This window comes from Drosophila serrata, unplaced genomic scaffold (genome assembly GCF_035046125.1).
Source record: "Drosophila serrata isolate PLE 108 unplaced genomic scaffold, ASM3504612v1 contig_217, whole genome shotgun sequence".
In the NCBI taxonomy this organism is placed as follows: Eukaryota; Metazoa; Arthropoda; class Insecta; order Diptera; family Drosophilidae; genus Drosophila; species Drosophila serrata.
In genome coordinates, this window is record NW_028257115.1 from 1,518,632 (window position 1) to 1,530,285 (window position 11,654).

Genomic DNA, 11,654 nt, shown 5'->3' on the forward strand with positions numbered 1-11,654 from the left:
TTAAAAATTTTTAAATTGAGTATGCAGATTTATTAACCTAATAAAAACTAACATAGGAATATTATCCGAAATAATATTAATGCATTTTTGGCTGAGTTACGAGATTTTTAAACTTTGATTTTTAGAGAAAAGTGTCATATATATGAGATTTTTAACATTAGATTTTTAGAGAAAATTGTCATATAAAAATAAGTTTTAGTATATACATAATTATTTTATTTTTGTATATAAAAATGGACTCGACTGTTGTAACCAAAGCTTTAATATAACCATTCTTGTTTAAAATATTAAACATATATTACAATTTCTTCCAGTGCATGTGTGTACCAAGCAAGTACGATTGTGTGGGTGTTCGCAATGCAAGGGGAAAGGCACAGAACGAGCAACAACAGTTACAGCAGTTGCTGAAAAGGGAAAGGGCGCACAAGTTTGTCAAAGCTAAGAGAGAGCTAGAGCAAGAGAGAGATGGTCACGGAGATATACGCAACAAGTCAATGCCAAATGGTTTTCTGTTCGTTATTTTCTAGTTGCAGACTAATTAACCCATTAATGGGCTCACGTACAAAACATAAAGCTATTAAATATAAGTCTGACCTTTATTCTACTCATTGAGGGCAGTACACAATTATCTTTTAATGGGCAGAGCAAATGATAAAGCTTTACCTTAGAAAATACTTGACGCAATTGCTATTTGACATTATTTTACGATAAATAAAAAACAAGGTTTGTCAAGCTATTAAAATATATCTGTTATTTATGAGTAATTTCTGAAAGAAAAGTTGGCTTTAAACTTTTATAAACAAGGGACAGCAAATTCTGTTTACTTAGTTAGCAAAAAGTGTAGCATACTTTTTTGCATAACACTCTTTTGTCGATATGTTTATAAAATCTTATTTTCTGACTTTAATAAGCTTCAAATTAAATTAAAATTTGGTATGTGACTAGTATTTATTATAATATATATTTTGGTTTTAAATTAAAATAAATATTAGCTCCTTATTATAATTTATAGCTTGCTTTTTAATCTATAAAATGAATTCTTCTTCATATATGAACAAAATAACCCTAATTGATTCTCTATACACCACTAAAATATGTAATTTAAAATTCCAAATGATTCAAATATCCTATCTAATCATTTCCAATTGCCGAGTGATCACTGTAAGTGTCCACCCATTCACACAGATTTCTTATAATTTCGCATAATTTGCACTGTTCGATATCACTGATGGAAAAATAGTAGTAGTAGCAGGCCTTAATGACACAAAACCGGGAGAGAACAGAACAGAATCTGGTTGGGTGCCTGCTGAATGATGAGGAGGAGGGAGTTTTTGCTTTTTCCGCCAGGTAAGGAAAGTTGGAAATGCAGGTGCCGTTATAATGCAATGCAATGCTCAAGAATTGATCATGATCGCCGTTGCAATGATGATGAAAAGCGCACATAGCACGGAAATGCCATAGAAAATTGCTTAATGAACCGTTCGCAGCAGCGCGTCTGCTCCAAATGGCAATGGCTATATATCTATATATATGTACATATATTCCTCTCGTCACCCAACCAGTCCAATAGATCAGAGTGGACCAAATCAAATCACAGAGCAAGTTCAATGCAATTAGGAAACTGCTACACATTCAGAAACTATTTAACTGATTAAATGTGTATAAGTTTGGAAAACACTTCACATAACATTTATATACCTCCCCGGGAGAACACAAAAATATTTATTGCTTGCAGAAAAATGAAAAACACAGAAACTGCACAGAGAATTTTTCAGGATTTTACCTGCAGCCTGTCTTTATTTATCTTTCCGATTTTCCTTTATTTTACTTAACTTTACCTATATTTTTATTTTCCTTTATTTTATATATATAAAAGTATGTATATATTTTTTGCACAAGTTGTGCACTTCAAATTGAGCTGGGATCGAATGGAAATCGGGAAAAGAGTGCGGGGGAGCTTGATGCATGCCGATGAGGGGCCAAGTTTAATGGATGCAGGAGGGAAAAAGTTTAAGATGAGAATTGCACAGGTAAATGAAACAAGAAAAAGCAGTCAAAAGAAAAAATATTCGAAACACTCCAATCAAAGTTGTTGAGATAATGAGGGGATCTATTGAAGTTTGCGGGTATGAACAGAGTCACAGGAATGATTAGGGAAGCGACATTAAATATAAATTGGAAGAAAGAAGAAACGCTTCCAAATAAGGTTTCTAAATCAAAAAATTCTAAATAATCTGCTGAAATCGGTGAGCGTTGGATAATCATAAAGAAAGTTGAGAAATTTGCCTGCAACGAGTATATATTCAAGCCAAGACAAGAATTTGTGTAATTTAGAGTTTGAATTTAGCCTTAAGTCATGTTTTAAACATCGACTCTACATTCAGTTTTTCTTTTTCCAACTATTTATATTTATAGGATAATTTTAAATCTTTAAAATGCTTAAGTAAGATTTAAGCTTTATAGCTCTCTAAGTATTTATTTCCTTAAATGTAAGCTTTTAACAATTGCTTTAATATTATTTGTTTTATGACCAACCCGAACTCCCAGCATTACAAAGGTGAAAAACGGTGTAAAAGCTGTGACCCCGTCTCGTTTTTTATGCCAAAAATATGTATGTAATTTGCCTCAAATGAACGTTTTTATATATTTATTTTCCTGACTATAAACATTTATACGACCTGCAGTGCCAATGGATTTTCAATAAACGTTTTCCCCCCGTAAAAAAAAAATGTTAAATCGCAGGTAAGCCCCTCACTTAAACTCACCCGAAAAAAACAGAAGGGGAAGACAAACAGTTCGAAGGTCGAAGTTCTTAATGATCGACGTGACTCACCTGTAAAGAGAGAAAATAAAAGAGATATAAGATAATTGGTAATGAGTAATTTTAATTTATATTATTGCTCTGCAAATTATGCATAAATCATAGCATGTTAATAGGCGACTACGAAAAAGATGAAAGCAAGTGACAGCGACAGATACATTTTTGGAGTGTTGCAAAACTGATGAAGTCACGTCCCACGGCAAGTCTTGTGGCACGTGCCATGGAAAAAATAGCGACAAAGCATAATTAACTAATTAATTTGCCAGACAGACGGCTGGAAACTCAAACTGAAAAGTTTTTACCAAAGCGCCGGGAAACGGAAAATGTGAAATGGGAGAAGGGGAAGCTAGTGTGGGTGGTGGGTGAAACTCAATTCAAATGAGAGCTTTTCATGCCGGTTTTTCCTCTCCCCTTGTTATTGTTTTTGTTTTGCTTTGCCAACATTTTTATTTGGTTTTTATTTTAGTTTTTATTTGCAAACATTTTGAATTGGTATTTGTCAGCGTTTTCTGTTTTAGCTCTCTCGGTTATAGTTTATGCCTCCTGCCAGTCTTTTATGACTTCTTTTCGGCTTTGTATTTTAATTAAAGTCCGCTTTTATTGCCCAAAGAGTCACGTGGACATTGTCCATAAAAATCTGAGCAAAAAGGACTTGAGTTACAGGCGCCCAGATTAATGATCTCTTTGGTTTTATGCTAAACGGAAGGCCATATCATATTTCATCCGTGCTTCATGATCGAAAATGGTATGGGTGAAAAATTCGAAGAGAAAGGAATCATCAGTCTCGGCAGAAGTCTTTGAAATGCTGTTATTAAGTCCATAAAAAATGTATATTCTGAAGACCAGAACGAGGTTAATCCAATCAGGCCTTTTAATGATTGAGCAACATTTTGTGTAAAACAGGGTTAAAAGGAAATTATGTTGACCTTATTAAAAGGTATTGATTTTTAAGTAGCAAGTTTTTTAAGAAGAAAAAAATACCCTTTTGGAAGGCATCTTCCTCATATTGTACTACTTGTTAAATAATTTAAAACTAGTTAAGAAGAATCCAATTTATATTGAATACTTTACACCAACTGTGTTATTAATTCCCAAATATTTTAAAGAGGAAGCTACATTCTAAAGTTACCTCTCCATTTCATTTTAATGACTCTTTACTTAACCAACTTTAACGACTCTTATATGACCGTCCCATATCCTTGATATCATCACATCAATCCTTCTTAAGTTAATAAAGTTCCGTCACCGAGAAAAAATGCAAATTAGTCCAGAGTCCTGGAAACTTTTTAGTGTCATTATATTTAGAGAGTGGGAAACGAAGGAAAAACTTTTCTAAGCGCCTGCCTCTCTATTCCCGAAAATGTTGAATTATGTAGATTTTATACCCCTTTTCCGGCTACAAACAAAACAAATATACACACAAGGACCTACCCCAGAGAAACCCACTTCAAGCAAAGGACACTTTGGGAAGCTTACCTCCTGCAGGAATTTTTGGGGCCACTCCTCTGCTTCGCCTGCTCTTTTCCTCCTATTTTTTTTTGGGAGCGATGACAAAGCTGTCACTCCTGCAGCGGCCTGTGAGACGACCTTTGACCCAAACTAAGAGTATATTGGCCAAAGTCTCGAAAATATAACCAAATTACAAAATATTTGGTGCAAAGGTGCGTGTAAATGTTAAACCGCTGCCTGATTTACGTGAATTGTGAGTGTGCCCGGTGGTAATTGTGGTGGAGTATCTAATCGAACGAACACGAGATGCTATCGAAACCGAGAGTTTAGGTCAACGAAAAATCAGTTTTTGGTAAAACATATTTTAAAACTATTAAACTGTAAAAACGAAATTTAATTAAGAGGTTGCTTTGATTTATAGAAATTAAATCATAAGAATGTCATCAAGAAAAAAGTGTAAACAGGCATTACTACAATATTATTATGATCCATAGATAACTAAGATCAGTAATTAACTATGATCAATAATTAACTATATCACCAGTAAGTAATTATGATCAAGTTTGGGTGACTTCATCCAACTGAGCTTCTTGCTGGTCATCCAGATGCATTGCATTGGCCACGTCATGTTTTTGAGGTTGAAGGATGATCACTTGCACTATCACTATCGATGTCAACACTAGGTACCCCTAGGACAGACTGAGGCGCGCGCGACCTCAGCGCCTCTATTTATAGTTCCCGAGGAGAGAGTGGAGCAGAGAAAGTGAGTGTGGGAGCGCGGGAGAGAAGGAGTTGCCTCTAGAGATTCATAGAGCAATTAACATAGCGAGAGAGGGGAAAGGCAGAGAGGCAGAGACAAACTCCGAGCTGATATTTAATTTAACTCTGATCAGTAAGTATCAATGAGCATTAGGTCACAGTGAGTATATATGAGCAGTAAGTAACTATGATCAGTAAGTATCTATGACCAGTAAGTATGTACATATATGTATGACCAGTTACTAACTTTGAACACTAATAAACAATGACTTGCAACTTTTGTAACACAACACGTATCCGAGACTTGGCTGGCAGCAGTCACTTCGTTCCGGGGCAGTTAGAAGTAGTTGGGAATCATATGCACAGACGTGCGAGACTTGTTTTGGAACAAATTTAAGGTATTTGAATGAAACTATGGAATTATTCTTCTATACAATTTTACAAGTATATAAGTCGGAGCATGGTGAATTGGTGGACTGTATATATACATATATATAGCTGACATAGGAACAATCGGACGATTTATAGAACTATGATCAGTAATTAACTATGAGCAGTAAGTAACTCTGAACAGTGAGTATCTATGACCAGTAAGTAACTATGATCAGTAAGTATCTATGACCAGTAAGTAAGTATGATCAGTTACTGACTTTGAACACTAATAAACAATGACTTGCAACTTTTGCAACACAACACGTATCCAAGACTTGGCTGGCAGCAGTCACTTCGTTCCGGGGCAGTTAGAACTAGTTGGGAATCATATGCACAGACGTGCGAGACTTTTTTTTGGAACAAATTTAAGGTATTTGAAAGAAACTATGGAGTAATTCTTCTATATAATTTTACTAGTATATAAGTCGGAGCATGACGAATCGGTGGACGATATATATACATATATATAGCTGACATAGGAACAATCGGACGATTTATAGAACTATGATCAGTAATTAACTATAAGCAGTAAGTAACTCTGAACAGTGAGTATCTATGACCAGTAATTAAGTATACTCAGTAAGTATCTATGACCAGTAAGTATGTATGTATGTATGATCAGTAAGTATCTATGACCAGTAAGTATGTATAATCAGTTGCTCATTTTGAACACTAATAAACAATGACTTGCAACTTTTGTAACAACACATTTCTGAGACTTCGCCGGCAGAAGACACTTCGTTCCGGGGATGTTAGAACCAGTTGGGAATCATATGCACAGATGTGCGAGATGTGTTTTGGAACAAATTGAAGATCAAGTTATTTGAATGAAACTATGCAGTTATTCTTCTATATAATTTTACTAGTATAAAAGTCAGAGCATGGCGAATCGGTGAACTATATATATACTTATATATAGCTGTCATAGGAACGAACGGGAAATTTTAAGAAAAATATCATTTTTTCAGTTTTTAACAGATTTTCATCAAAATTGATATATACCCAATTTATATTAATCTAGAATTTTTGCAAAATTTTATCGAAATCGGGCTACTATATCATATATCTGAAATACAAACAATCGTTAAAAATAGAGGAAAATAGAAAACGGTGAATGAAATGAAGGCAATCATTTCTTTATCGTTTTTTAAGAAAAATATGTATTATTTATATTGCATGAATTCCTAGTGATCGATTTTCAATCTGCAAGGGTATATAAACTTCGGCGTCACGAAGTTTAGCTTTAAAGCTCATCATTCATTGATAAGATAAACTTCTTTAAATCTTTTTTAAATATATGTTTAATATTCCTTTTGAAATGTTGTTTATAACCAATTATTTTCCTCTGTGAATTTAAAAAGATTGCAATTACTCATGTCTGCATTATTTGTTGGATTATTTTCACCAATAATAAACCCACATATACATATCCATTTCAGCCACTTTTCCCCGGCTTAATGATGCCGAGCGAATGCTAAATGTTGAACGCTGAAAACCGCCAAAAAGCCAAAACAATCAGTTGGCAATTTCCACTCGAATGTTGAGATACATTTTGGCTTTAACTGTTACTTCGTGCATACGTGCACAAATAACAGTTATAATACGGTTTAAAGGAGGGGAGAGACAGACAGCCACATCTGCCAGCCGATGATGAAACATAATTATGTTGAATCACTCACGTATCTGAAGGATACGCCAAGAGAAGTGGAACGCCACAACCATAAATGCTAAAACCCAAATGTATCTGTATCTGTGGCTGCATCTGCAAATGTATCTGTATTCTGTAGGTGGCAAATGATGGAGTAAAAGGGAGAAACTCTTTAAATGAAAGCGAACGGAAAGAGCAAAACAATTATATGGCAAAATCCCTCAACCTAAGTGAAGTCCCAAATCAGCTTAAAGTTCTCCTCTGCAATTTCCAATCGTTTTCACAATTTCCTGGAATTCCTCCCCCTTTCTTTTCAGCTTAAATGGCTTAATGAAAATATCACTTGCTGGGAAAATGAAATTGGGAAAATTGTAATTTAAAAAGGTATTCAATTCTTGCTTAATTTTAAAGCTGAAAAAGTGATTTTCTTTTACAAATTACACTTAAATCTTAAAGCTAACCAACAAAGAATAGCTACAAAGTGCAATTTAATGTTACTTTTAATGTCCAAAAACCAACTAAGCAAAAGTGCACAGAAATAGGTATATAAGAGTCCTTTTTGCCCCATAGAAACACTCCAGGGAACTGCCGAAAAGGAAAGCTCCCATAGAAATGCAAATGCAAATAACCCAAAAGGCTGCAGTAAGATGCTGATGAGGCGAAAGGAAACTTCTGCACTTCTCCCACAAAGGAAAAGTAAAACAGAATAGAAGTAAAATAAAGAAAAGCATAACAAAAAAAATAAAGAGTGAACTTGAGCCACCGAAATGCGTGGAAAATCGCGGCGGGAAAAATGGCTGCAGGGGAAAAGTCAGCCGAGTTCAACGTACCAACAATGGAAATTGGCAAACAAATGTCAGACGACAGGACAAAGGCGTTCTCGTGGGCGTCTGTGGATTCTGCAAACCTGGGGGCGTGTTCATGGCCATGTACGAGAGACATGAATTACGCATTAAGTGAAATGAATTGCACAAAAATTAATCCGCAGGAAAACGCATCAATCAGACGCAGGAGGCAATAAAACGGAAAGGAGTGGATTTTTTTTTCGAGGTGGAAACAAAACGCCAACTTCACAGAAACTTTAGCTTTACACATTCCGGAAAATTCCTCTTAACTGTTGCTGACCAGAAAATTGAGTATGAGAGAGAGTGTGTGTACTTTTCAGCCCTTCAAGCGGGCACGTGCATTTTCCAAATACACAAATACACAACACAAATGGAGGGAGATTTTAAATAAATAAGATAAGTTGTTAAAAATGAGATATTTTATGTTTCTTGAAAGAAAAAAAAAAAAGGATGAAATTAAGTCTTTGAATTCCATAAAAAATTGTCTACGTTTATACCTTAAATATAGCATATAATATTAATTGAAAAACACAACTTTAAGAACTAAAGCTTAATTTTATCATTAAATATTTTATCTCCCAAATTCTGTATTTAAATCCTAATCTCTAGGCATATTTCTAGCTTCGAAATGTTATTCCAAGTGTAGGCATATATTTCCCCCTTTCTTACTCCCAAACTGTGGAAATAACTTTAACAGAACGCACCTTGTTCTCAGCACTTGACTGGAATTCTTGTAGCCTTAGTTTCCTGGCTTCCCTGTTGGGATTTCTATTTTGTTTTGCTTATTTTTTCCACTTCCCTTTAATATCTTTTACTAATAACTTTTTATGGTGAATTTTTCGCCGAGATTTCCCTCTCGATTTACGTAAAGTTAGACAATGTTTGAAGGACACAATAAGCAGTTTTCCGTCGCGACAACCGACTTGTTGGAGAACTCAGCGTAGACTGGCCCAAAAGAGACAGGTTTTTACAGAGAGTTTTTCGCCTTTTTTCGCCAAGTAATATCATCAGGAGCGGCAGTAACTGAGATGCAACAATAAAGCCAACAACATTTGAAAGTCCTGAAGCCAGGGAACAACAGCTGACTTATTTAGCCGGTTTTTACAAACGGCGAATTCGAGAATATTCAGAGAGGGAGAGAGTGATAGAGAGAGATTTGTGGGTTAAATCACTGAGAAAATAATTGTTTATCTTTTAGAGAATATTTTTATTTTAAGCAGTATTTATTTCTCTTTGAAACTAAAATATTAACCAATATGACGATATAAATAAGTGTTAAGATGATAAATGTATGCAGAGAATCAAGGCTCTTTGAAAAGATCTTAATTTTTGTATCTGTTCTACTTAAGGTAAAAGTATAAACTTGATAAAAAAATTTGTTTACTAAAATAAGAAGCTAAAAACTGGATAGTTTATCTTATTACTAAAGGTAAAAATAGTTATATAAGCTCAAATACTTTTATTGCAAACCCATATCATATATATTTATATTATTTATTTATTTAAATGAAAAACCTGTTTTCAATTTTTCAATTTGCTTAATTTTCTCTGAGCCTACACCTCTCCTGCTTTATTCTCCCAGGACCTAAGCTCTCCGCTGTTTAATTCGCCGTGACTAAAGCACTTCTCTAGCCTCTCTCTCTCTCATTTAACATATTTTGTTTGTACCTGCGCAATGGCCAGGACCTAAACAAAGCCGTTATATGCCTCCAACCCAAAAAAAAAAAAAAAAAACAGAGACCTCCCCTTCTGCTCCCCTTAGCGTTACACTCAATAAAGCAACTATAGTACTACACAACAAGGCCCCCAACAAAATTGAACAAGTTGCCTCCGACTCCACCTTGTCGCCACTTCCTCCCTCCCGCGCGAGTTGAAAATTATGTTTGTCGAAGTTCTCGACTGTTAAATTTTGTGGCGTGCCCCCATTTTGATCAGATTGAAGAGGAGATTTTCAGGAGGGTTTCCATAGTTGGGGGGGTAGTTAAAGGTAAAAGGGGGGTGTCAGGGGGAAATCCAAATTGCAACCACAACAATCTGCGCAACAGTAGCGACCGAAAACAAACGCAACCCACACTTGACCGCATGCCAACGAGTTTGTTAGCAATCCAGACCACAAAATGTTCACAGAGCGAAAAACTAGATCTAACAATTGGTCATTAAATGGAGATATGATTTCTTTATCGAATGTTTAAAATGGAATTGGGTATATGTTAAATATTGTAAAGGTTTAAATTAATAATTTTGATAATTTTGGGATTATTTATAAAAGAAAAAAGCAAGACAATATAAAGCCTAAAGACTTGGCAAAACTTTTAAGTCTGATTTAAAGAGATAAAATCTTATCAAAGCAGAGAATTCAGTAGACCCTCTCTATATTTCTCTATACTTTCGCTTAAAATATACCGAAAATTAAATTTTTCCTATCACTCACTCACCCATCAATTGAATTTTGCGGTGTACCATGAGGCGTATGAGTAATGCCAAAAAAAAGGGGAATACCCGAGCGTTGGCTGACGGTTGTCTTGCCCTGATTGTAATTATCAGGCAATGTTTCTGAGCTCCTACAAAAGGTTCTTGTCGTTGTCAATGATGCGTTACCCACTTGGACACGCCCCGCATCCGCTTTTCCTCTCTTTGCAACCCCTTTTGGTGAATATCGCTCATACGCCCCCTAGGCCTTTTGTGGTGCTTCCCCTACTTGCGTCTCTACAACTTCCCAGGCGCAATTTAATGGGGTTAAGTGAGTTATGATTATTTCAGTGATAGAAGAAGCAGGAGAAGGGCAGGAACACATGCAGAAAAGGAACTCTGGGACCAAGCATACACACACACTGGCTGTGGTGCGGTTGTTTGGTTTATTTATGGAGCTACGGAAGAGGTCCTTGGAGCGAGGCAAGGCAAGGCAAGCGTGAAGCCAAGCCAAGCCAAGTCCTGGCGGCGTAGACAAAAAACAAATTAGAGCCGGGTGACATTTTTATTGCTATTTAGCCTGGTGTGCCGGTCATTGTGTGTGTGAACGAGAGCAATGCTCGGACTGGCAAGGTAAATGAACTCTATGTGACGAAAAAAAACGACATTTCCTTAGCTTAAAGTTTAAAGCAAAACACTAAGCCAATTTTCAATTACAAACAAGGCTATCGGAACATAAATCTTGCCGGAAAATCCCTTGGCGACAAATCGAAGATTTCAAGGAATAAAAATCTGATGGAAAATAGAAGTCCGAGATTTAAAAGGGAAGGCAAAGAGGATTCAGGGGAGTGTATATATCAATATTCCCTGGGTTCCTAGCTTAGATTACCTCCGCCATGGAAATTGTACGCCTCATTAGGCAAAAAAAGGCCAAAACATAATTATGGGTAAAAAAGTAAGGAGACAGAGATAAAAAACAATAAGAAATCCAGGACAACCGACCTGCAGTTGAATGTCCTTTTTATGCCACAACATGAACTCGGCGACGACGACGGCTAAAAAGCAACAAGAAAAGTTTCAGCAGCTCCTTCAAATTGGTTCCATTATGAGGCCACGACTTTCCCTTTTTTTCCCCTTTTTGGCCAAACGTAAGACGACTTTTAGCTTTAAGCTCTTTTCTTTAGCTATTTCGAAGGAAAATAAATAAATACCTTTGAGGGACCCCAAGTCTGTGACCCGGCGAGGCAGACAAATCGTAAACAGAATCCCAGCAACGTAAATACATCAGACA

General features: G+C 35.8%; 1 protein-coding gene across 16 annotated transcripts in view; it reads right to left on the bottom strand.

The window, feature by feature from the left end:
• Positions 1–11,654, bottom strand: part of Svil (Supervillin) — a 154,316-nt gene that overhangs the window by 101,254 nt on the left and 41,408 nt on the right. Inside the window, exon 1 of one of the 16 annotated variants that reach the window (XM_086829583.1) lies at positions 4,298–4,712. The exons of the other annotated variants lie outside the window; for them this stretch is intronic. The gene's annotated coding sequence lies outside the window, so the exon portion shown is untranslated. Of the gene's footprint in view, positions 1–4,297; positions 4,713–11,654 lie in introns of those variants that run through there. 16 annotated transcript variants of the gene reach the window in all.